Raw genomic sequence first — 22,685 nt, forward strand, 5'->3', positions numbered from 1 at the left:
ATCAAAGTGCATCAAGGCACTCCTCAAGAGGTTCAATATAGAAAGTTGCAAACTAATCTCTACAGAATATAACCTAGTCTAAAGCTTAGTTTGCAAGATGTCGGTGAACCATTCGACACATAACCACTTATGATCAAGCTATTCGATGCCTAATCTATTTGTGTAACTCACGGCTAGACGTCTAATATGGTGTGTCATAACTTTCAAAGTTCATGCATTTCCCAGGCACTTACGCATTGGCAGGCAATTAAATGTATCTTGATATACTTGCAAATAATAAGGATCAAGGGGAGTGATTTACAACTTCAAGCCTTCAATGATTCTCATTGGGCAAGCAATTATGATACTCGACAATCCATATCCGGGAACTGCTTAGACCCTCTTGGGTCATCAACAAGAAGAAACCAACTATGGCAACATTATCCTATGAAGCTGAATATAGAGCAGCATTCAGTGTGACAACAGTTGAATGTGTATGGTTGAGAAGAGTGATTGAAGATCTTTGTGTCTCTGCAAACACACCTACTTGTATTCTCACTGCTGATAGTTAGAGTGCAATGGCAGTTTCAAATAATAATTAAAATTAAGACTCATTTGTAAGGGTGGTTTCAATTACATCTAATGCAACCTTAAAAGTTGAGAATGAATAATGTAAGGATGGTTTTAATTACCTCTAATGAAGCCTTAAAAGTTGAGAATGAATCATGTAAGGATGGTTTTAATTAGCTCTAATGAAGCTTTAAAAGTTGAGAATGAATCACTTGGAGATATGGATATGATGGACGAATTCTTGGACGCTCTTGGTAATAGTTTCATGGACATTTCTTTCCAAAATGGATATGAGTATGGTTCCTCCTATGGACCCTGTTATAGATGAAGATTTTGTTAAATTGAGGCACTTTGAGCTTGGGTGTGGTATTGATGGTGACACAACTGAAGAGGTGGATGAAGAATAGGAGTCTCCTCTTCCTAAAGTTTCCATTGATGTGATGGATGAGAACGATCTTCTCTCTTTGGCAACACATTTGTTTGAAGACCCATCGAGCAAAGACTGCCCTCAAGTTGGTGGGCACTGATGGTTTTAAATGGGGCTAGATGATAGATCTATTGTGACGACAAGTATTAGCCAGTGAAGTCAGATTGACTATATATATTAACTATGCCCCTACCATATAGTTATCGTGAAGGGTCACCTAGATCATATATCAATTTACTATGCACTTACCATATAGTTATCACCACGAAAGGTCACCTAGATCACATATAGTTCACACACAATATAAATGGAATTGCAATTCAACTCATCCCTTCAACTCAAGATTAACTACGAGAATAACTTAACATTAACTCTGAGAATAACTCAAGATTCATTCCAACAAGTGACTAAAGTTCAAAGTCACCTAGGTCATAACCAAACAAGGAGTATGTATGTATGATGGTACCCCATCTATACAAGTAATAATATAATGAATTGATATTGGTTCTCAAGGATAACGAGATATCATATACATACATACATACATACATACATATGCACGCATGCACGCACATATATATACATACATACATACATACATACGTACGCACACACACACACACACACATATATACATACATACATACGCACGCACACACACACACACACATATATATATATACATACATACATACGCACGCACACACACACACACACACACACACACACACACATATATATAGGGTGGTTATGAGGACAATAACTACATGTATGGAGCTGAATGGCAACCAAGTTCAATGGAAGTACCTCAACAATAAAAGCGAGGAATAGGAAGAGACATTACATGGGATGTTTATACTTTGATAACAAAGCTTTTTTAATTTAGCCACGTCATGGCTTTGGATATTGCTTAAAGATCTCTAGAGAGCTCTAAAATGACAAAGAGGATTTATCAATAATATGCGAGAGTTTCATTGAATAAAAGGTATGATATCACACGTGTGCATAAAAGATAATTTTGAGAAGAATGCATGGGAGAGGATGACCTTGAGCTCCTTGCAAGCAAACTCTTCACACACACACACAAGAGTAGATAAGCACATGAGAGAGAGATTGTCTATATTTTATTCTTTCTTCTTACTTCTCTACAGCTATACCATAAAGGTAAGAGTACATTCTATAAGGGAAAGTAATATACTATTATAATAAACAAGGTCCATAGTGTGAACTTAGCTATGTGAGCTAGTGCTATAACTATGCCAGAACCATTAGGTGAAATATGGACTCTCATTTTTGCCCCTTAAGGATTTTCACACCTCCTCTCTCTAGAAAAATAGGCTCATGGTGAAATTTTTACAAATTATCTCAAAAGTGAGCAGAGTTTGGACATTTGGAATCTACTCTTTGAGACCTTTCCAATGATATATAGCATGATAAGCAATTTTGAATATTCAAGAAGTCCCCAAATTGGTGATGATGTCTAGTAAACCAAAGTGGCTGTTTCACATAGCCTATTAACCACTAGTTTCATATCAGCCCCATAATCTTACTAACCATGCTAGTGGCATAAGTACAGAGCTTCATCTAGGTGTAGTATCATCCATATCACACTAGTTGGGCTTAATATCTCAACAAATTTTTTAAGGAGGTCCTTTTACAATGGCCCTTGTTAAAATGTATGATATCACACATCACACATGCACCTGATATTTTTTTAAAGAATAATATTAAATTTATAGAAGGTAGTGTATTCAACTTATAGTAGGCATACACATTCATATGAAACAAAATGTATACATATAGAAAACAATGTGTGTATTCCTACCATGTATATATACCTTTTTTTAATATTCTCTAATTTCTTAAGAGGGAGTTCCTGAGAGGTGAGCACATTAATTGGATGCATAAAATAGTGGTGATAGCCTAGGCATCCATTACCATGAGATAGAAGAAATAAAATCATCTAATAGTCAAATATGGAAGCATGCTTCCATGGAAATTGAAAATAACCACTACAATAGAAAACAATGTGTTGTGAAGAAGGATCCTTTATTGGACTATAGCTTAGTGGTAGTGCATATGGTACTGGGTTTAAATCTACCCCAGTAGCACCTATAATCTAGTACCATTGGTAATTGGACTAGATCAAGGTGTATCCACACTAGTTTGCCCATCAACTTGCCCATGTCTCCTAAAACTAGTTCCACACACATATGTAAGATTGTTTCCACACGTCCAACCTTTGTTAATGTATACAGGTCCATAACCCCTAGTCAAGAAACATGAAAGACTCCAACTATCTTTGGAAGGAGTTCAAAACATGGAGATATCTATCACACATTTGAGTACATCAATAGATTTGTGTTCCCAAAAGAAGGAAAGAATCTATAGGGAGCTATTGGGAACATCATTCAAATGTAATTTTAGACTCAATCAACAAGCAATCATTCTCTAAAGTCAAACCCTATGAGAGATCCACAAAAACACTTACCAAATGTGGTGAGTTACCATAAGAAACTATAAACTATGGGGTAAAATACATTAAAAACACCTGCTTTTAGAAGGTTAAGGATCCCACTAGAGAAAGACATAAATCTGTGAACCACAAAAGACATGGTACCACAAGAATTAAAAAAAAATGAGCCCACAAGTGGAAATCTCAACTCAACAACTTGATAAAGTGCAAAAACAACATGGGAGAATCACCAGTAGCATGGTAAAAAAAGAACACAACACACAAGAGCATGGATTATGCAAGAGCAACAAGTTTGAAGATTTATTCAATCCCACGAAGTACAAAATAAAACTCAATGACCAAAATTTTTCTAAATCTATAATTGTACCTATATAAATCACTTGATATGATAGATAATTCACATAACATACTAAATGGTTTGATGTATGCTTCCACTTGTATGTAAGATATAATGGTCGGATCTGTAAACGTTTTGGTGTATAACTCAAATTTTCCATTGTATGTGAGGTATGTGGGCTCACAGAATGGAGCTAGAGTTGGACTCACGATTAGCCTGCCTGGTGTTGGCTATTTCTTCTCAAGCCCTTTTGTTATCTTTCAAACCCAAACCTTTTCACTTGTCCCCCCCCCCCCCCCCCCCCCCCCCCCCCCCCCCCTCTCCCCCCAACTGAAATGAGGCATAAGTAGCATTGAATTGAATCGTAACCTACATGTGATAACCATAACATAACATAATCCAGACCTCTGTCAAAGAATACATTCTTGGTTATGCAGAACTACACTGAATTGAAGCACCACTCTTGAGTGGACTTGCCAAGAGCACTTCATTAAAATTTAGATGATTGTTAGTAAAAGAAGAAATAAGATAAATACAATCAAAACACCACATCAGCATATGCAGTCTTTGAAGGTTTACATCCTTGCCTTTACACACACACACACACACACACACATGCATGCATGCACACCCCTCAAATTGCAAGTGTCGTGCTACACTGAAGTCTATGTAAGAACTTGTCCCTCATTTTTTCACCTAAGTTGGTGGAAGCCAAAGTAAGTCAATCCAAATACGAAAGTATTAAACTATATTTCAGGATTGATCCCCCATGGCCCAAACCATTAATTAATGTATTGAAGTTGAAGAACCAAGAATGGGTTTAAGCCATAAGAAGAAAATGGCCACCACCGCAACCATTGGCTGTAGCTTCTGGATAACCTAAATGCATAGCCAATCTTGGATGACATGTAGCAATAAGAGTTCTGGACAAAACCCTGGCAATCCGACTAGCACACGAACTTGGTAATATAATTATCCAAAACAAGAACAAATCTACACTAGCACAAAAGGAGCATCCAAACATTCCTCTCGGATGCGTACTTGGTGTACATAGATGTTAGTGTTCTCACAAATAGGTGAGGCAAGCTTTTAGAACCATATTCAATATGGGGACACGTTGGAAAACCAAAAAAAAAAGGCTCAGGAAATTCTTGTGATTACATATTAGGAACAGAATTAAGTTAACAGTACACAATCTTGACTAGGCTTCAGGCTGGAGGAACACTCGCAGCTGCCGGCCTAGGAGTAAGCAATGCTTGTAAAGCCTTCACAACAATGCTCATATTCGGGCGAAAATCTGCTTCATACTGCACACAAAGTGCTGCCACTGCTGCCATCTACATCCACGTACACAACCTTGGTTAAGAGATAGAGTGTGCACCTAGCCTGTAATAATGCTTCACTTTTGTCATATGCTTGGCCATATGTTTATTTTCCTTCTATGGTCTTGTTATAACGGCTTTTAAGGGATGCTTCAATACTAAAACATTCTATACAGTTTGTCCTACTTTGATATCAGAGCCTTCTGCATAAGTTTTATCCACGAACTTGAGGAATGTGGCATTCCTCTCCAACAAAGAGAAAGACTTTCATCAAGGAGGTTCTTTGCTGCCTAGAGTGGGCCAACTGCAGACACACCTAACTAGCCACTTTTCTCTGGTTCTTTTCTTTTAGTTTATTGTAAAGGCACGTAATTTTTCTCACTACATGTTTCAGCTACGACATGGATGTTCTGTTTCTTAGCTAGACTGTTTTATCTTTATTCCATGACACAATTACTTCACGAGTATTGTGAAATGCTGGGTCTTTTGTAACTCGTCCTCTGCCTGGAGGAGCCTCCTCCACTCCTTCAACCTCCTCCTATGCAACCTCAATAGGCTCCCCATCAGGTTGAGGGTGCTGCTCACAGTCCGACAGGTCGTCATCAAAGCAAAGTGGAGGCTCGATAGAGGTAGGATAAAAGGTGGTGCTGTAATTGATGCTGAATTTAGGCGCCTGTTTATATAGTCCAAGGAGGAGCTGGTCGCCCAGCAGATGCTGTCTGCCAGTTCATGTTTGGACAAAAAATCAATAAAATAGCATTAATGCTATTTATGTCACGTGCACCCCTGCACTGGGGTACACAATGACACACTAGCATGATCATCAGTGCAAACATTTGTACATAATAGTACCTTTTTTTAGGAATATTTGTTGTACGCCATGACCCTATTGTGAGCCCGATAGTCATGCACGAGCTACATAGTGAGCCATAGAGGTCAGTCGAGAGTCAATCCTCTTAACCCACTTGGAGAATTCATCGGATAGTGCATGTAGAAGTCAGCTTTAGCTATAGGTCTTGCATGTAGTTGCATCAGAAAGCATATGGGACAACCAAAGCCATCCCATGATCATGGCAGCCCACAAAGGGGCATCATCTAGGCCATGGAGGGGCCTAGGCAGCCAGTCAGCTGCCTAATACTGCCCCTACTTGCAGTCGGCCAGCCATGGGGCCCTAGAGCTCCTGTCGGCCAGCATAAATAAAGGCAAACAGCCAGTCGGCCAGTAGTGAGCAGTCGGCCAAGACAAAAATCATCAAAAGCCTGTTGCGCAGCATTTAATGCTTATTAAACAGCATTTTTTGTCCATGGTAAGCATGCCAACAGCTTCACTGAACCGACCAGCAGCCATTGAGCATATAAAAGCAGTCGCATCAGTCCTTCATAAATCATTCAATATTCAAAAAAGTACAAGCAGCAATTTAGCATCCTACTTCTTCAAGGCAAATCATTGAAGTCCTCTTCAGCATTCAGCCAACATATGTGAAGTCCTACAGCTATCTTAACTTGCGTAAGTGGCCCAAAGAGTGTTCTTCGTCCTTGCGTTGGGCATTCATATCGCTCTTTTTCTCAAGTATTGTACAGCGTTCTCCAAAGAATAATATAAGCAAATACTCTTGCTTGTAGGGGGGGGCCTTCAGTGGGTATTTGGGACCCAATAAGGTGTCGTCTACTTCACTCTCTCATTCTCTTCTCTCTCTCTACTCTGTGAATTGGATGCTAAAGATTCTCACCACATAAAGGTATAAAGAATTCCCTGTTGTGCGTTACCACAATCAACCTCAATGTATGTAGCATTGGTATCATAGGCTATAGCATTCAAGCTCAACCCACCCAAGGAAGGTGCACAATTCCAACAGAAAGGATGCAACAGGATAGCAAATGAAGTGATTTGCAAACAGGCGAAGCCAGAAAAAGGATTCCTTGAGGGTATGTACGCATAACCAGTACATCATTAAGCTCTACGATCAGTTCCAAAGGCCTAGCAACAGGCATGATCAGTTCCAGCAGGTGACCCACCGTTGTGTTAAGGATAAGGGGAAAGAAGACATGGGGACAACAGTGGAACAAATTCGGGATCTCATTGGCAAATGCATCTTCATATTCCCAGATGACATCCTTATCTTCTCGGGGACTGCAGAGCAACATGAGCAAGATGTGACACAAGTTTTGCAACTCTTGCAGGACAATGAGTTGTTTATTAATGCCAAGAAGAGTGAGTTTGGAGTAATGGAAATTCATTACCTGGGATACATCATCAGTTCATCACGTATTAGCCTCGATCTTGAAAAGGTACGACCATTCTCAGTTGGGATGTTCCCGCTACAGCACAAGAAATCCGCTCATTTGTGGGTCCTTGTCAGGCCTACAGCACACACATAGACAAGTTTTCTGACCTCGCAACACCTCTCACCAACTTGCTGGAACTTGGAGGTCATAGGGGTATCAATGGTACCTTGGAGAAGCTAGAGAGGTCATTCTATTGGCCTAAAATGCAACGGGATGTCTACCAACACGTCCAATCATGTCGATATGTCAAAAGGTGAAAGTTCCTCATACAAAACAGGCGAAGTTACTTCAGCTTCTGCCTATTCCACATGGGCCTTTTCACAACATCAATATGGACTTCGTAGGCCTTGTTCCTGCCTCAGCTAGATCTAGAAATACACAGTGTATGACAATCGTGGATAAATTCAGTAAGTTTTGCATGCTCATTCCTTGCAAGCAGACAACTACAGCCGAGGACATAGCTTGCTTGTTCGTTCGGTTTTGGTATTCCATTGGTGGTTTGCCACAAACAATCACATCGGATAGAGATCCTAAGTTCAAGTCCCATTTTTGGAGAGCATTGTTTGACAATTTTGAGACTAAGTTGCAGCTGTCCAGTGCATTCAATCTACCACAAACAGATGGCCAAAAAAATATATACAACCAATTGACCCTTGACGTTCTCAAATCATTCTGCCATGACCAGTGGTCAAAATGGAAACAATACCTTCCATTGCTTCAGGCAATCCTAAACGATACTCATCGAGTATTGGTCGGACGTCGTATGAGGCAACATTTGGTCGCCGGGTCTCAACTCTTTTGACGAGACAGAAACCACCATCTTTAGAGGCCAATAAGACAACCGAGACATTCTCGGAAATAATTGAGTCAGTTAAGGAGCGCCTTGCCAAACGTCAGGAAGCATATACCCGGCAAGGCAACAAATCCAGACGAGATGTCAACTTTAAGAAAGGGGATTGGGTATATCTTCGCATCATGAAACAACGGCTAAAACAAGTGGGCATTATTATCCCAAACTTTCATTCCGAAGTTTCGGAGCTTTTCCCATTATTTAGAAGTTAAGTGATGTCTCTTTAAAATTAAAGAGAAGTTGCCGAAAAGTTATCCCAAACTTTCATTCCGAAGTTTCGGAGCTTTTCCCATCATTTAGAAGTTAAGTGATGTCTCTTTAAAATTAAAGTTGCCGAAAAGTTGGACTATGCACAATGTCTTTCATGTTTCTTAGTTAAAGCCATATGTAGGTCCAGCATTGCATGATATATCAGAAGAGCAACAACCAGACATGATCGACAAAGCCGACGTCATAGAGCCGGAGCAAATTCTCCTCCACCAATGGAAGCATGGATCCGGTCGAACAATACGACAGTTTTATACGAAGTTTAAAGACCGAGAAACCCGTGCTGCAGTATGGCTGGATGAAGAGTTCTTTCAAGAGTACTCCCAATTGTTGGTGGACTCCTTGGAAGCCCTGAATCTGCCGCCAAGTTAAGCAAGAGGGAATGTCACATGCACCCTGCACTGGGGTACAGGGTGACACACTAGCATGATCATTAATGCAAACATTTGTTCAGAATAGCACCTTTTTATAGGAATATTTGTCGTATGCCGTGACCCCATTGTGATCCCTAATTCCAAGGACAGTCAGGCACGAGCTACATAGGTCAGTCTCCGAGCCACAGAGGCCAGTCGAGAGTCAATCCTCTTAACCCACTAGGAGAATTCATCGGATAGTGCATATAAAAGTCATCTTTAGCAATAGATCTTGCATGTAGTTGCATCACAAAGCATATGGGACAGCCAAAGCCATCCCATGATCATGGCAGCCAACAAAGGGGCATCATCTAGGCCATGGAGGGGCCTAGGCGACCAGTCGGCTGCCTAATATTGCCCCTGCTTGCAATCGGCCAGCCATGGGGCCCTAGAGCTCCTGTCCGCCAACATAAATAAAGGCAAACAGCAGTCGGCCAAGACAAAAATCATCAAAAGCCTGTTGCGCAACATTTAATGCTGATTAAACAACATTTTTTGTCCATGGTAAGCACGCCTACAGCTTCACTGAACCGACCAGCAGCCATTGAGCATATAAAAGCAATCGCATCAGTCCCTCATAAATCATCCAATATTCAATAAACTACAAGTAGCAATTTAGCATCCTACTTCAAGGCAAATCATTGAAGTCCTCTTCAGCATTCAGCCAACATATATGCAATCCATAGTAGTTAGGAAACGCGTTTCCTACAGGGAAGGAAACTTGGAAACATTTCCGAAACATTTCCTTGTAGGAAACACGTTTTTTTCAAGCAATTTTTTTGACTTTTTTTTTTGGTCCCAGATCTAACGTCGAAACCTGTGCGACTCTTTTGTTATTTGTGATTCAAAGACTGTAGGCTTCAAATTGATGTTTCCATGTATTCTATGCATTTAGTGTTATTTTTACATATTTTATACAGTATATATTTGAAATTTTGAACATGCAAAAAAAACTGTAGGTAGGAAACTTTGGGCTGATTTTACGAAACCTGTTTGAAACACATTTGAAACTTTCAGGAAACCCGTTTCAAACAGCCCCCTGACTACTATGATGCAATCCTACAGCTATTTGAACTTGCATAAGTGGCCCGAAGAGTCTTCTTCGTCCTTGTGTTGGGCATTCATATCGCTTGTTTTCTCAAGCATTGAACAACATTCTCCAAAGAATAATATAAGCAAATACTCTTGCTTGCAGGGGAGGCCCTTGAGTGGGTATTTGGGACCCAATAAGGTGTCATCTACTTCACTCTCTCACTCTCTTCTCTCTCTCTCTACTCTGTGAATTGGATGCTAAAGATTCTAACCACATAAAGGTATAAAGAAGGCCATGTTGTGCTTTACCACAATCAACCTCAGTGTATGTAACAATTTAAATCCTGGCGCCTAGTTGTTTAAAGCTGCCAACTTGCTGGCTGACTCCACAGAGCCCAAGGCAAGCTACTGCTTGTCCCGTGGCTACACCTTCTGCTGGCCGACAGCGATATGTTTCCCCTGCTTGCTGTGAACTGCCTCAAATAGAGGGTCAAGGCTATAATCAGCCCTTGACCAAGTTGTTGACAGGCTTACCAGCCATGGGCTTGCCTTTAGCTAGTCCATGGGCATGCCATTCTGACCTATATGATGTTATATGCTTCTAATGCAAGACTTAGGCTAAGGTTGACTGCTACATGCACCTAACTGATGAATTCTCCAAGTGGGTTAAGAGGATTGACTCCCAATTGACCTCTATGGCTAGGAGACTGACCTACGTAGCTCGTGCCTACAAATGTTGCACTGATGATAATGCCAGTGTGTCACTGTGTACCCCAGTGTAGGGTGCACGTGACATTTCCTCTTGCTTAACTTGGCGACAGGTTCAAGGCTTCCAAGTAGTCCACCAATAACTGAGAGTACTTCTAAAAGAACTCTTCATCCAACCATACTGCTTCATGGGTTTCTCGGTCCTTGAACTTTGTATAAAAATGTCGTATTCTTTGACTGGAGCCATGCTTTCATCTATGGAGGAGAATTTGTTCTGGCTCTATGACTTCTGCCTCGTTAATCATATCTACTTGTTGCTCTTCTGATACATCTTGCAATCCTCGACCTAAATATTTCTTCAACCAAGAAACATAAAAGACATTGTGCATTGTGACATGTGAGGGATTGATCGTAGTAATCACAACCTTAGGCTAACTAAACCTCACTAAATGATGCTTAAGAGATAGACAATTAGTGTCAATGCAATGCAGCTATATAAGATGAATGGGTTACAATGAGATCTATATAGATCTATGATGCTGTCCTAGATGAAGATCCTTCTCGGGATGAGAGGGATAGGCTGAATGCTCATGATGAGGACTGTTCCTTGCTTCAATGCTGAGGTCCACCCTTGGATGCCGGCTTCCCTCTATGTAGGAGGTAGGAATGATGAACTATGTGCTGAATATGCTGGCTATACTGCTGATCTGCTTCTCCCTTGCTCCATGGATGAGAAACGCTGAGGAGAGATGAGACCATGGACTGGATATGCTCCGCTTCTATATATATGGTGTGTTGCTGCTGGTCACGCAGTTTACTGCTGTCGGCCAGCCTGTCTGATGCTCCACGACTGGCAAATATTCATTAAATGCTCTTTAACTATTGTTGGCTACTGACCAGGCTGTTGGCTAGTTCCAATAGGACCCGACGTGATGCTAATAAATGCCCCTAATGCTTATGATGCCTCATGTACTGATGTTGGTGTTGAAACAGCCCCATATACATGCTTATGCTGATATATACCTGAATAATACTTGGATTAATGCTTAAATGTCTTGTTTAATGTTTATGGATGCTTGATGATGCCATGCCACTTGTACACCTGATGGGTGTGCACGTGACATTCCCCTCTGCTAAACTGTTGCTGGGTGGTATACCTGGCAACCTTTCGACTACTCTGTTGATCCTTCTCCACTAAATCCACTGCCCCTTCTGACTTCTTCTACCGGGACTGAGGTCGACTGTAGGAGTTGAATCCTTTGAGCCAAAGACTCGTCTACTGCGGGAACTGAATGGCAAATGCTACTAAAACTGCTTGGAAGTACCTAAGTCACCCTTGACCTGTCTGTGGAATCCTTTCACACACCATCTCCATCATTCCTGAACCTCTGAACCTCCTGAGGCAATGTTGGAGCAAACTTCAGTCTTCTTATGTGGAAGAGAACCCCCTGTTGTTGCCAGTTGAAGCTCAAAACTCCATTTACTCCTTTGATGATGGATGTCATTCTTCCCCATAGAACTCAAGGGCAAAACATGTAAGCCTCGCAGATGCAAGATTGATTGCTAGGATGACTGCTATGCAAGCCATGTGCAACCCTATATGCTATATAAGAATGCAGATGGATGGGTTACTAATGCATGCCTAAGGGGAAATCCCTAAGGATGGCCTGCAAGATTTTGAGAACTGGATTTAATTGTGCGGAAGCGATTAACATGATGACTGACTGAATGAATGATGGAATGAAAATGATCTAAGGCTAGTTACCCTGTAATGCTCTGATACCAATGTGACATGTGAGGGATTGATCGTAGTAATCACAACCTTAGGCTAACTAAACTTCACTTAATGACGCTTAAGAGATAGACAATTAGTGGCGATGCAATACAATGCAACTATATTAGATGAATGGATTACAATGAGATCTAAATAGATCTATGATGCTGTCCTAGATGAAGATCCTTCTCGGGATGAGAGGGATAGGCTGAATGCTAATGATGAGGACCATTCCTTGCTCCAATGTTGAGGTCCACCCTTGGATGCTGGCTTCCCTCTATGTAGGAGCTCTATGTAGGAGGTAGGAATGATGAACTATGTGCTGAATATGCTGGCTATACTGCTGATCTGCTGCTCCCTTGCTCCATGGATGAGAAACGCTAAGGAGAGATGAGACCATGGACTGAATATGCTGTGCTTCTATATATATGGTGTGTTGTTGCTGGTCGGGCAGTTTACTATTGTCGGCCAACCTGTCTGATGCTCCACGATTGGCAAATTTTCATTAAATGCTCTTACTCCACGATTGGCAAATATTCATTAAATGCTCTTTAACTGCTGTCGGCTAGTTCCAACAGGACCCGACCTGATGCTAATAAATGCCCCTAATGCTTATGATGCCTCATGTTCTGATGTTGGTGCTGAAACAACCCCATATACATGCTTATGTTGATATATGCCTGAATAATACTTGGATTAATGCTTAAATGTCCTGCTTAATGTTTATGGATGCTTGATGATGCCATGCCACTTGTACACCTGATGGGTGTGCACGTGACATGCATAGTCCAACTTTCCAGCAACTTTAACTTTAAAGAGACATCACTTGACTTCTGAATGACGAGAAATGGGCTGAAACTTTGGAATGAAAGATTGGGACAACGCTTGCCCACTTGCTTTAGCCGTTGCTTTATGATGCGGAGATATACCCAATCCCCTTAAAGTAGACATCTCGCCTGGATTTGTTGGCTTGCCAGGTATAAGCTTCCTGAGCTTTTTTTTTGATAGTCGTGATCTGCTCCTGCGAAGCTACGCCCCATCCCCCCCCTCCCGTCTACCCTCCCCCCGCTGCCCCTCGCCGTCGCGCGCCCCCCTCCCCCCCCCCCCCTCTCCTCCGCATCTCTCCCCCGCCTCCTTCCCCGCTTCCTCCCCCACCATCTCCCCCCCGCCTTCTCCTCCCCCGCCTCCTTCCTCGCTTCCTCCCTCGCCATCTCTCTCCCCCCCCCCGCCTCCTTCCTCGCTTCCTCCCCCGCCATCTCTCCCCCCCCCGCCTTCTCCTCTGCTTCGCGGCTCTTCCCTCCGCCTTCTCCCTCGCCTCCCCCTCCATCTCGCCCTTCCTCCCACCGCTAGCTCCCCCCCCCCTCCCCGCCTCAGCTCCCCCCTCCCCCCTCCCCCCGCTCCGCCCCCGCTATCCTCTCACCTTCCACCTCTCCATTTCCTCGTAGGGCTGCGTCCCTCCCGTTGGTGACCCCGGTCTCTGGCCTTCTCTCTCTGGAGGACTCCATGGAAGCCGCTCCGACTACCCCTGCCGATTCCGGTCTCCGTCTGGAGTTCACAGCTGCAGATCAGCAGTTGTTTGTTTCCACAGTATCCGCTCTTGAGGCCTCCTCCTTGGTCTGCAAGATAGTGGGTAGCCGTCCGATGCGGAGAGAGCTTCGCGACCTTCTGCAAGGCAGCCTCGTTGGCGTGCCTGCCAAGATCGTCAGCGTCGATTTTTTGGGACGTGGCTACTACCAGGTGGATTTCGAGTCCCCCCAGGCAGCTCAGACGGTGCTGGCTTGGAGCCCCATTGCCCTCCGCTCATCCCGGGCGTTCCTGGCGCGATGGACTCACGGTTTCGACCCCGCTTCTGACCCGCTAGCAGGCGCGACAGGTTTCCCCATCACTATCTGCTTTCCTGGACTCCGCAGGGAGTACTTGCCCCTCTTGTCATCCATTGGCAAGGCGTTCGGGCAGGTGGTGGAGACGCCTCAGACAGCGGCCTCACTGATAGCTCGGGCAGCAGGACTCCCGGCCATTCGTGTTGTGGTTCCGTCACCGGAGTCCCTCCCGAAGACGATCCTCCTCGCTTGTCTTTCTGGAGGACATCTGATACAGCGCGTGGAGTATTCGGGCCTCCCCGGCCAGTGCTACATCTGTCGGGAGATGGGCCACCTCGCACGCGCTTGTCCCCGCAAGGGGATTCATCCTCCACGCTCTGCCGCCTCTGGACGCCCTTCAGGAGGCCCGAGGGGTGGCCATCCACCTCAGAGACCGGACATCCCTGGCTCGTCTCAGCAAGCATCATCATCTGACGAGCAGGCCTCGGCGGAGGATGCCGCGCAGTCCCAGGAGGCTGGCGGATGGCAGGAGGTTCGCCGGCGGAAACGCCCGGCCCGCAGGGACCGTCGCAGACGCCAGCAGGCAGCACAGGCTGGCGGACAGGCGACCCCGGCTGGCGTCCAGGCACCTACCCGCACTTATGCTCCAGTCAGGGATAGGCGGCCAGCAGGTCCCACCCCGATGGACGAGGATTCAGTCTCAGTGCCCGTTGAGGCCGCCGGTGGAGCCCCCCACGTGGAGACCCCGCTCCCGCCCCCCCCCCCACGTGGGGCCCCGCCCCCTCCATGGAGCAGATTCCTGAGGATCCCGGGCCGCACTCTGCGACCCCTGGCCCCTCTTCCCTTCACTCGGAGAGCACTCCTTCCTCCCTCCCCTCTCCCCCCCCAGCCCCCCCCCTCCCGCCTCCCCCGGCGGCCCCCCCTGACACCTCTCCTCTGGCAGATGCCTCTCCATCCTCTCCTCGCTCTCCCCCCTCCTCTCCACGAGCCACCATCCCTCCCTCGGCCTCTCCAGGATACTCCTCCAGACCACCCACTGCCCCGGGACAGCGCAGCTGGGTAGGCCAGAGTTCAGTTCAGCGGCTGTTCCACCGCCACTCCGGGCCGGTGGAGATGGCGATCATAGCTTCGCCCGCCCACAGAGTTCTCTCCAGCCTCCCCTGGGGGGCCCCCGCGAGTGATGGGGCTCCCAGTGGATTATGGTTTTTTCAAGTGTCTCCAGCTGGATGCTGGCCCGTTTGAGACACTGGTCGCGCCCTTGCGAGTTTGTGTGGTGTGCCATCCCTCTCGTTCTCCTTCAGTGGTGAGCAGCATGGTGGCCTTCTCCTTTCCTCTCAGTGTTGCCCCAGACACAGCATGGGATTGCAACTCTGTAGAGGAAGTTTTGCGTGATCAGATACTGGAGTTTTCTCACCACTTCAGTGACCTGGGGCTCACGGACCTATTGCAGACCCGATTACACTCAGCCCGCATGAGCTTGTTTGGTATAGGAGATTGGCGGGCGGATCCGGTCCACACCTCAGTTGAGGCGGTGCTACTGATTCTCCTCCACGCCGCCCCGAGGGTGCAGCCTACCTTTAGATACATATATGCAGAGGATTGGTCTCACGCCTATGCCCTGGACAGGGCCAAGGCGGAGTGGGGCTGGACACAGAGACAGGTCACCCTCTTTTTGGAGAGACTCCGCACCCGGACAGACAGTGACTATTCTCCCTCCAAGCCGGCGCCCAAGACTCACAGAGTGGAGGGCAGCTCATCCGGGCCGGCTGAGAGGGGTGAGCCAGTGGCGGTTGCTTCACTTGCCATAGCTCATCCATGAGGATCCTCTCATGGAACATCCAAGGTCTTGGTGGACCTCGCTGCTACATTGGTCGGGGCAGACTTCGCCAGGAGATCCAGAGGGCTCTCGTTGGAGGACCCATAGATATCCTTTTCATCCAGGAGCACCACCTTTCTGCCGGGTGTACCCGCACCTGCGGGAAGATCTTGCCAAGCAGGAGTCACACTTTTTGGTCACCGGCATATGGCTCCCAGGGGAACCAGGGGGGGGTATGCATTTCAGTCAGCGAGCAGCTTCTATCCGAGGTTGTGGATTCTGGCACTCTGGTCCAGGGTCGAGCGCAGTGGATCATCCTTCAGGTTGGGGAAGACCGCATTGGCTTCCTCAACTTCTACGCCCCTAATGGGGCGACAAGGAGAGCTGAGTTCTGGAGCACCATTAGGCAGTCCCTCCCCATGGCAGACCATTGGTGCCTAGGGGGGGATTGCAACATGCTGGAGGACGCAGAGGACAAGATGGGGGGCAGCCAGGAGACCATTCATGGGCCGGAGCTCGCTGCTTGGGAGGAACTAGTGCTGCAGGTGAGAGGCCAGGATCCGTGGACTCTCTCGGAGTTTGGCAGGTTGCAGGGGAGTTTATCTTTCTCGCGCTCGGATAGACGGGCCACAGGAGTTAACCTTTCCCACATCGAGACAGGTTTTACATTGATGAGTGGGCTTGCGATAGAGGTGGCACTGTGGGTATACTTGCAGGCTCCTCGTTTTCAGACCACTTTCCAGTGCTTCTCCAGATCGATGACCCTACGAGAGGAGAGCGAGGCCAGAGCGTCCGGATTCCAGATTGTCTCATAGAGGAGCCCGAGATTGCGACCAGAGTTGAGCAGGTCTGGCAGGAGCTTCAGTTCAGGAGAGGATCGGTAGCCAGCGATCTTGACAGGGGTTTGCAGGAGATCAGTAGGATGCTCAGACAGGCTGCCCTGGACCGTCTGGAGGCTTTCAAAAAGCAGGAGAGGAGCCTGCGGAGGAGCCTAGCTTCCCTTCAGAGACTTCAGGAGAGGGAGCCTACGAGCCCTTGGATTTCAGAGCAGATGGAGTCAGCTCGCACAGAGATCAGATCCATCGAGGAGAGGAGGGTGGAGTTCCGATTCCATGCTCGGGCTTCTTTTTGGACACAGGCTGGAGACAGAGTGACTCGAGACTTCTTTGAGGCGACAGGGCCTCGCTTCAGACGAAAGGGTCTCAGGCGTCTTCGGCAGGCTGATGGCCAGGTGGTGGTGGATCCCCCCAGGGTTCGGGCGATCGCCACAGATTTTTACAGGGATCTGCTCTTTGCTGAGCCAGCAGATGACAGGGTGAGAGAGGCTCGGGAGGCAGTCTGGAGCTTCACGAGACCGGTTGTGCCGGCCCATTTGCAGCACTCCCTTCTCTCCCCCTTCTCGGATACGGAACTGGAGGAGGCTCTTCAGGCACTTCCTTGGGGCAAGTGCCCTGGTGAGGACGGTCTCTCAGTGGCTTTCTTCCAGAGGTACTGGGGTCTCTTGCATAGGGGTTTCAGATTGGCATTCCAGGAGAACATGGAGTCGGGAGACATGCCGGACAGCATGGCAGAGGGGTTGATTCACTTGATCCCCAAAGAGGGAGGAGACAGACTGGAGATTAGACGGTGGAGACCGATCACCTTGCTAGGCACGGCCTACAAGGTCCTAGCTAAGGCGATCAGCACGCGGCTTCAGCCTCACCTTCCGGACATCATCCACTCCACGCAGACAGGCTTCATCCAGGATAGGAGCATCCTGGATAACATCTTCTCTTTCTGAGAGGCTACGGCCTTGGCTAGATTTCGGCAGGAGGATCTGGCAGTGCTCCTTCTCGACTTCGAGAAGGCATATGATCGGGTGGACTGGGCCTTCTTGGAAGGCACTATGGAGAGGATGGGCTTCCCCCCTCAGTGGATCCGTGGGGTCTCTGCACTCTACACATCGGCCCATAGCCAGGTGCTGATACAGGGCGTGCGCGGAGAGAGGTTCCAGCTCTCGCGCTCGGTGCGGCAGGGGTGCCCCTTGGCGCCCTTTCTTTTTCTTTTTGTGGCGGAGGCCATGAGCACTTTCTTGACGGCACAGGATACAGGTTTGCGGGGCCTCCAGCTCCCCATCCGCACCTCGGAGGAGCTCCTAGACTCGGAGTTTGCGGATGACACTGCTGTCTATCTTCAGGGAGGGGAGGAGAACCTCCGCCGCTTCGCCTCAGCCATGGACAGGTTTTGCAGAGCTTCGGGCGCTTTGATCAACTGGCACAAGTCGTGTGGGTTGTGGGTCAGTTCTGTGTCCCCCCCGACTTGGAGGCCAGTTGATGGGTTTCAGTGGTTGCCCCCCGGCACTACAGTGCGCTATTTGGGATGCTATGTGGGCATTGACATATCTCCGGAGCAGCAGATAGCCCCCCTTCTTCTGAGCATTCGGAAGAAGCTTCTGTATGGAGTACCGCTCGTTTATCTCTGGCTGGCCGAGTGGTTGTGGCCAACCAGGTTCTGCTTGCTACCATGTGGTACATCACTTCTTGCTGGGCCTTCTCGCGGGCGTGTATTGGCCAAGTGCAGAGGCTCATCAGGAACTTTCTTTGGTCCGGTGGCGACGGGCGGCCCGCCAGGGCCAAGGTGGCATGGGCTGTGATCACCCAGCCGAGGGAGAGAGGCGGCCTGGGCATAGTTGATCCTATTTGTCAGAGCCGAGCTTTGCTTGGCAAGTTGGTGGTTCGTGGCCTCCTACCAGGCGCTGAGCCGTGGAAGGAGTTTCTTGTTTCCAGGATTCTCAGCCGCACTCCTTCTCTTAGCGGCCCCTGGACCCCCAGCATCAGGTGGATCTTTACAGAGCAGCGATCCAAAGGAGTGGGCCTTGGCTTCGAGGAGCGTTTTGCAGCTAGCCTTCTGAGGGCCTGGGAGCATCTGAGGCCGTCACTCTTCCAGACTCCCCCGGGCACCGATGAGGAGCGCCTGAGGCAGCCATTGATCTGGAACCCCTTGATCCGACTTCCCAGTGGTCATATGGTTGGATCGCGATCTCACGTGTTGTGGGGCCCGTTGAGCTCCAGCCCAGCCCAGTCCCTAGACGACTGGATATGTTTTCAGCAGCTGCCTCTAGAGGCTCAGGAGAGGAGACTCAGCGGGATGAGGGGCAGAGAGTTGATGAGGCAGGACATTGAGGCGACCATCCCCCGGGAGTGGCGGACTCCAGTATAGGACCCTCCACCTCCACAGTGGATGGGCGTCTTTACTCGGCATGAGATCCTTCTAGCAGTCTGCGGCTCAGCAGAGAGAGTCGCCCCACTCACCTTCGAGGTGGGAGAGGGAGGCCAGCTTCAGAGGACCCGACTAGATTTGGATGAGTTCCAGGGTTGTATCTTTCAGAGGGTGCGGGTGGTCGGCTTTCATCAGAGACAGTGGCATGTAGACCCCTCACCGGCCTCGATAGGGGAGGACTATTCTTGGAGATTATGGGCTTGGGACAGCAGGCCTCTTATTCGCCTTCATCAGTGGGATCCAAGCGAGTGGCTTTGGCGAGATCCCTACTCGGCCCCTACCAGCCCAGGCACCCCCTTTTTTCAGTACACAGCGAGGCTGGGGCGGCGGATCCAGAGGCACAGGACAGCGGGCACCCCGGCGGCGGCCGAGCATTGGCGGCGACAGGGGCTCTCCCATGCCTTCCTTAGGGACTTCTGGCAGCGCCTTTGGGCCAGCTTCCGGCCCCGGAAGGTGACGCTTTTTCTCTGGCTTACAACGCATAGAGGACTGGCTGTGGGGGCTTGGCTAGCTTTTGGCAGACACCCAGCGTCCTGCCCTTGGTGCGGCCATGCACAGGAGTCGCAGCGGCACTGCTTATGGGATTGCCCACAGGCACAGCAGGTCTGGCAGCGCGCTCTCAGGATGGTTTTTGCAGGCTCGCCAGGTGAGATGATGGTGACGTGGGGTGCAGTGGCTTGGGCCACGGACAGCGGCCCGGCCCTTGGATACGAGGACGTCCCTGGCAGTGTGACCATCCGCGTCTCTGACAGGGCGATGGTGGGGGTTCCGACGCCAGACTTCTCTTCGGCAGTCTCCCAGGAGGGGGACGGGCACAGATGGGAGATGATCAGCAGCATGACGGCTTGGCACATATGGAGAGCCCGATGCAGGGAGGCCATAGACCGCCAGGCGACTCCACCGGCAGAGGTCATACAGGCCCTCTGGTTGGACATCATTCACACCTTGAGAGGACACTGGGAGAAACTTCAGAGCGACTCGGATCGCATGAGAGGTCGCCGCAAGGCGTTCCTCCGCACTTGGCAGCCTGGCCCTTTCCTCATCGCGAGGGGCAAGGATGTCACTTGGCACTACAGGCCTCCAGTTTGGCTCTTCTCACCTCCCGCATGTACTACTAGGTAGCCCCCCCACCAGAGAGCGGCCAGCCACACGGGGGTGCAGCTCCGGTGTTCACTGTGTTTATTGTCCCTCCTTGTGAGGTGAGCTTTGTAGCCTTATGGCGTTTTCTCATTAACTAATAGAAGGATCGTTTTTCCCAAAAAAAAAAAAAACTTCCTGAGCTTTGGCGAGGCGCTCCTTAACTAACTCAATGATCTCCGAAAATGTTTCGGCTTTATTGTTGGCCTCTAGAGATGGTGATGCATGTCTCGTCTCCTAAACCCTGTCGTACAGCTTTTGTTCCTATCCATAGAGTCGTACAACATATTGGGTGTACCTGCAGCTTGCTAACGTGGCATTTCCTACGATAGTGCACTGTGGAATTCTCATTTGCATCTATACAAGCTCATGTACAAGCGGAACTTTGGTTACGGATTGATACAGGTAATTTTCATAATTTACAATTTAAAAATTTTGGGACTTTTCTATTTGGGAGCCACATTAGTGCTCCATTGCATGCATTTAATATTGGGTTGTAAGGTTGGTGCCATTTGGGCGCAAAATCAGCACATTGGAAGGAGGTTATAGCCTCTATTTGCATTTTTGTGGGTAAATCTTTGCACGGGAACTTCTAGGTTGTGTGGCGGCATAGCACAGCAGTGCTTTTGGCTTTTGCACTTGCAGCTTGTCAATACAATCACTATGGCACAAAATGCAAATCAGCCCGAGAAGAAGAGCAAGTTTCACTACTGCAAGAAACCAAGGCACTACATTAGTAAGTGCAGGAAGAGACAGGATAAAGAGAAGAAAAAGGAATGGAGTTTGTCAGTGGACTCTTCCAGTATGCCTGCAGCAAAGGCTCAGGATTTAGCTCACTTTGTGCAAGATGATTGGGCATTCTTGGTATGTAGTTATGATACATCACATGAGCACTTGCCTCTCAATGTGAAAGAAAAACAAGTCATTTGGTACTTTGACAGTAGGGCTTCTAGACACGTTACATCAAAGAAGGATTTGTTCATGTCATTGAGGGCTACCCCAAAAGGGAAGAAGGTCACATGTGCAAACAATTCTTCATATCTAATACAAGGCATTGGTGAGATTATGCTCACAGTTGCAGATGGTTCAGACCTATGCATTTCAGATGTGTTGTATATGCCTAGAATCAAGAAGAATTTGGTGTCAATGTCCTCTTTTTCTCAAAGAGGCTATGCTGTGAGCTTTGAGGATGACAGATGCACAGTGAGAAATAGAGAGGAAGACTATGCTATAGTCACTTCTGGCACATTGTACCAAGGCTTGTATCATTTGGACACATATGAGAAGAATGGACAGGATGCATGCTTGGCCACCACTTATACTTCTACCATGCAAGAGGCAGAGTTATGGCATGCCAAGTTTGGGCATGTAAATTTTGGGAGTTTGATGTTGCTCTAGAGGCATAAAATGGTGCAAAGTAAGCCACAAGTTGAGTTGCCACCTAAACATGTATGTGAAGGGTGCATTGTGGACAAGACGCATAGAAATGCTTTCCCCAAGGACTTTGTAACATTCATTGATGTCTATTCGAGATTTGCTTGGGTTTACCCTTTGAGGGCAAAGTCTGAAGTATTCATGTGTTTTAAGCATTTTGTTGCTAAAGCTGAAAATGAGATAGGTTGCAAAGTACAAAGCCTTCGCTCAGATCGAGGGAGGGAATACATGTCAAATGCATTTAAGGCATATGTGGCAGAAAGAGGCATAAAGCATCAATGTACTTTGCCTTACACACCATAGCAAAATGGTGTAGCAGAAAGGAAGAACGGGTCATTGATGGAGATGGCAAGATGTATGGTTGGCAAGAATCTGCCTCACAAATTTTGGATGGAGGCAATTATGTGTACTACACAGGTACCCTACGAAGGCTTTGAAGACCATCACTCCTTTTGAGGCCCGGTATGATAGGAAACCTACGGTTGACTATCTCAGAATTTTTGGTTGCCTTGCATATGCTCATGTGCCTTCACAGCTTAGAGGCAAGTTAGATGACAAGGCAGTCAAATGCAGATTTGTGAGCTACAACAGTGGTAGCAAGGGATACCATCTCTACAATCCATATAGTCAAAGGATTTTTGAAAGCAGAGATGTCGTATTTGCTGAAAATTCAGCACAGCCACTTGCAGAGTTTAGCAAACACTTTGAAAATGGTCCACAGGATATGTTTGAGGGGCTGATTCCATTGGGCATAGATGGAACATCAGACCAACTGCAAG

At 47.4% G+C, this 22,685-nt stretch overlaps 1 protein-coding gene across 2 annotated transcripts in view; it reads right to left on the reverse strand.

The window, feature by feature from the left end:
- Positions 1–4,737: 4,737 nt before the first annotated feature.
- Positions 4,738–22,685, reverse strand: part of LOC147628395 (uncharacterized) — a 47,157-nt gene continuing 29,209 nt past the window's right edge. For both annotated transcript variants that reach the window (XM_086813509.1, XM_086813511.1), the window contains exon 7: positions 4,738–5,126. The gene's annotated coding sequence lies outside the window, so the exon portion shown is untranslated. The remainder of the gene's footprint in view (positions 5,127–22,685) is intronic.

This window comes from Cibotium barometz, chromosome 19 (genome assembly GCF_041138505.1).
Source record: "Cibotium barometz isolate CiBa-2024 chromosome 19, ASM4113850v1, whole genome shotgun sequence".
NCBI classification, from domain to species: domain Eukaryota; kingdom Viridiplantae; phylum Streptophyta; class Polypodiopsida; order Cyatheales; family Cibotiaceae; genus Cibotium; species Cibotium barometz.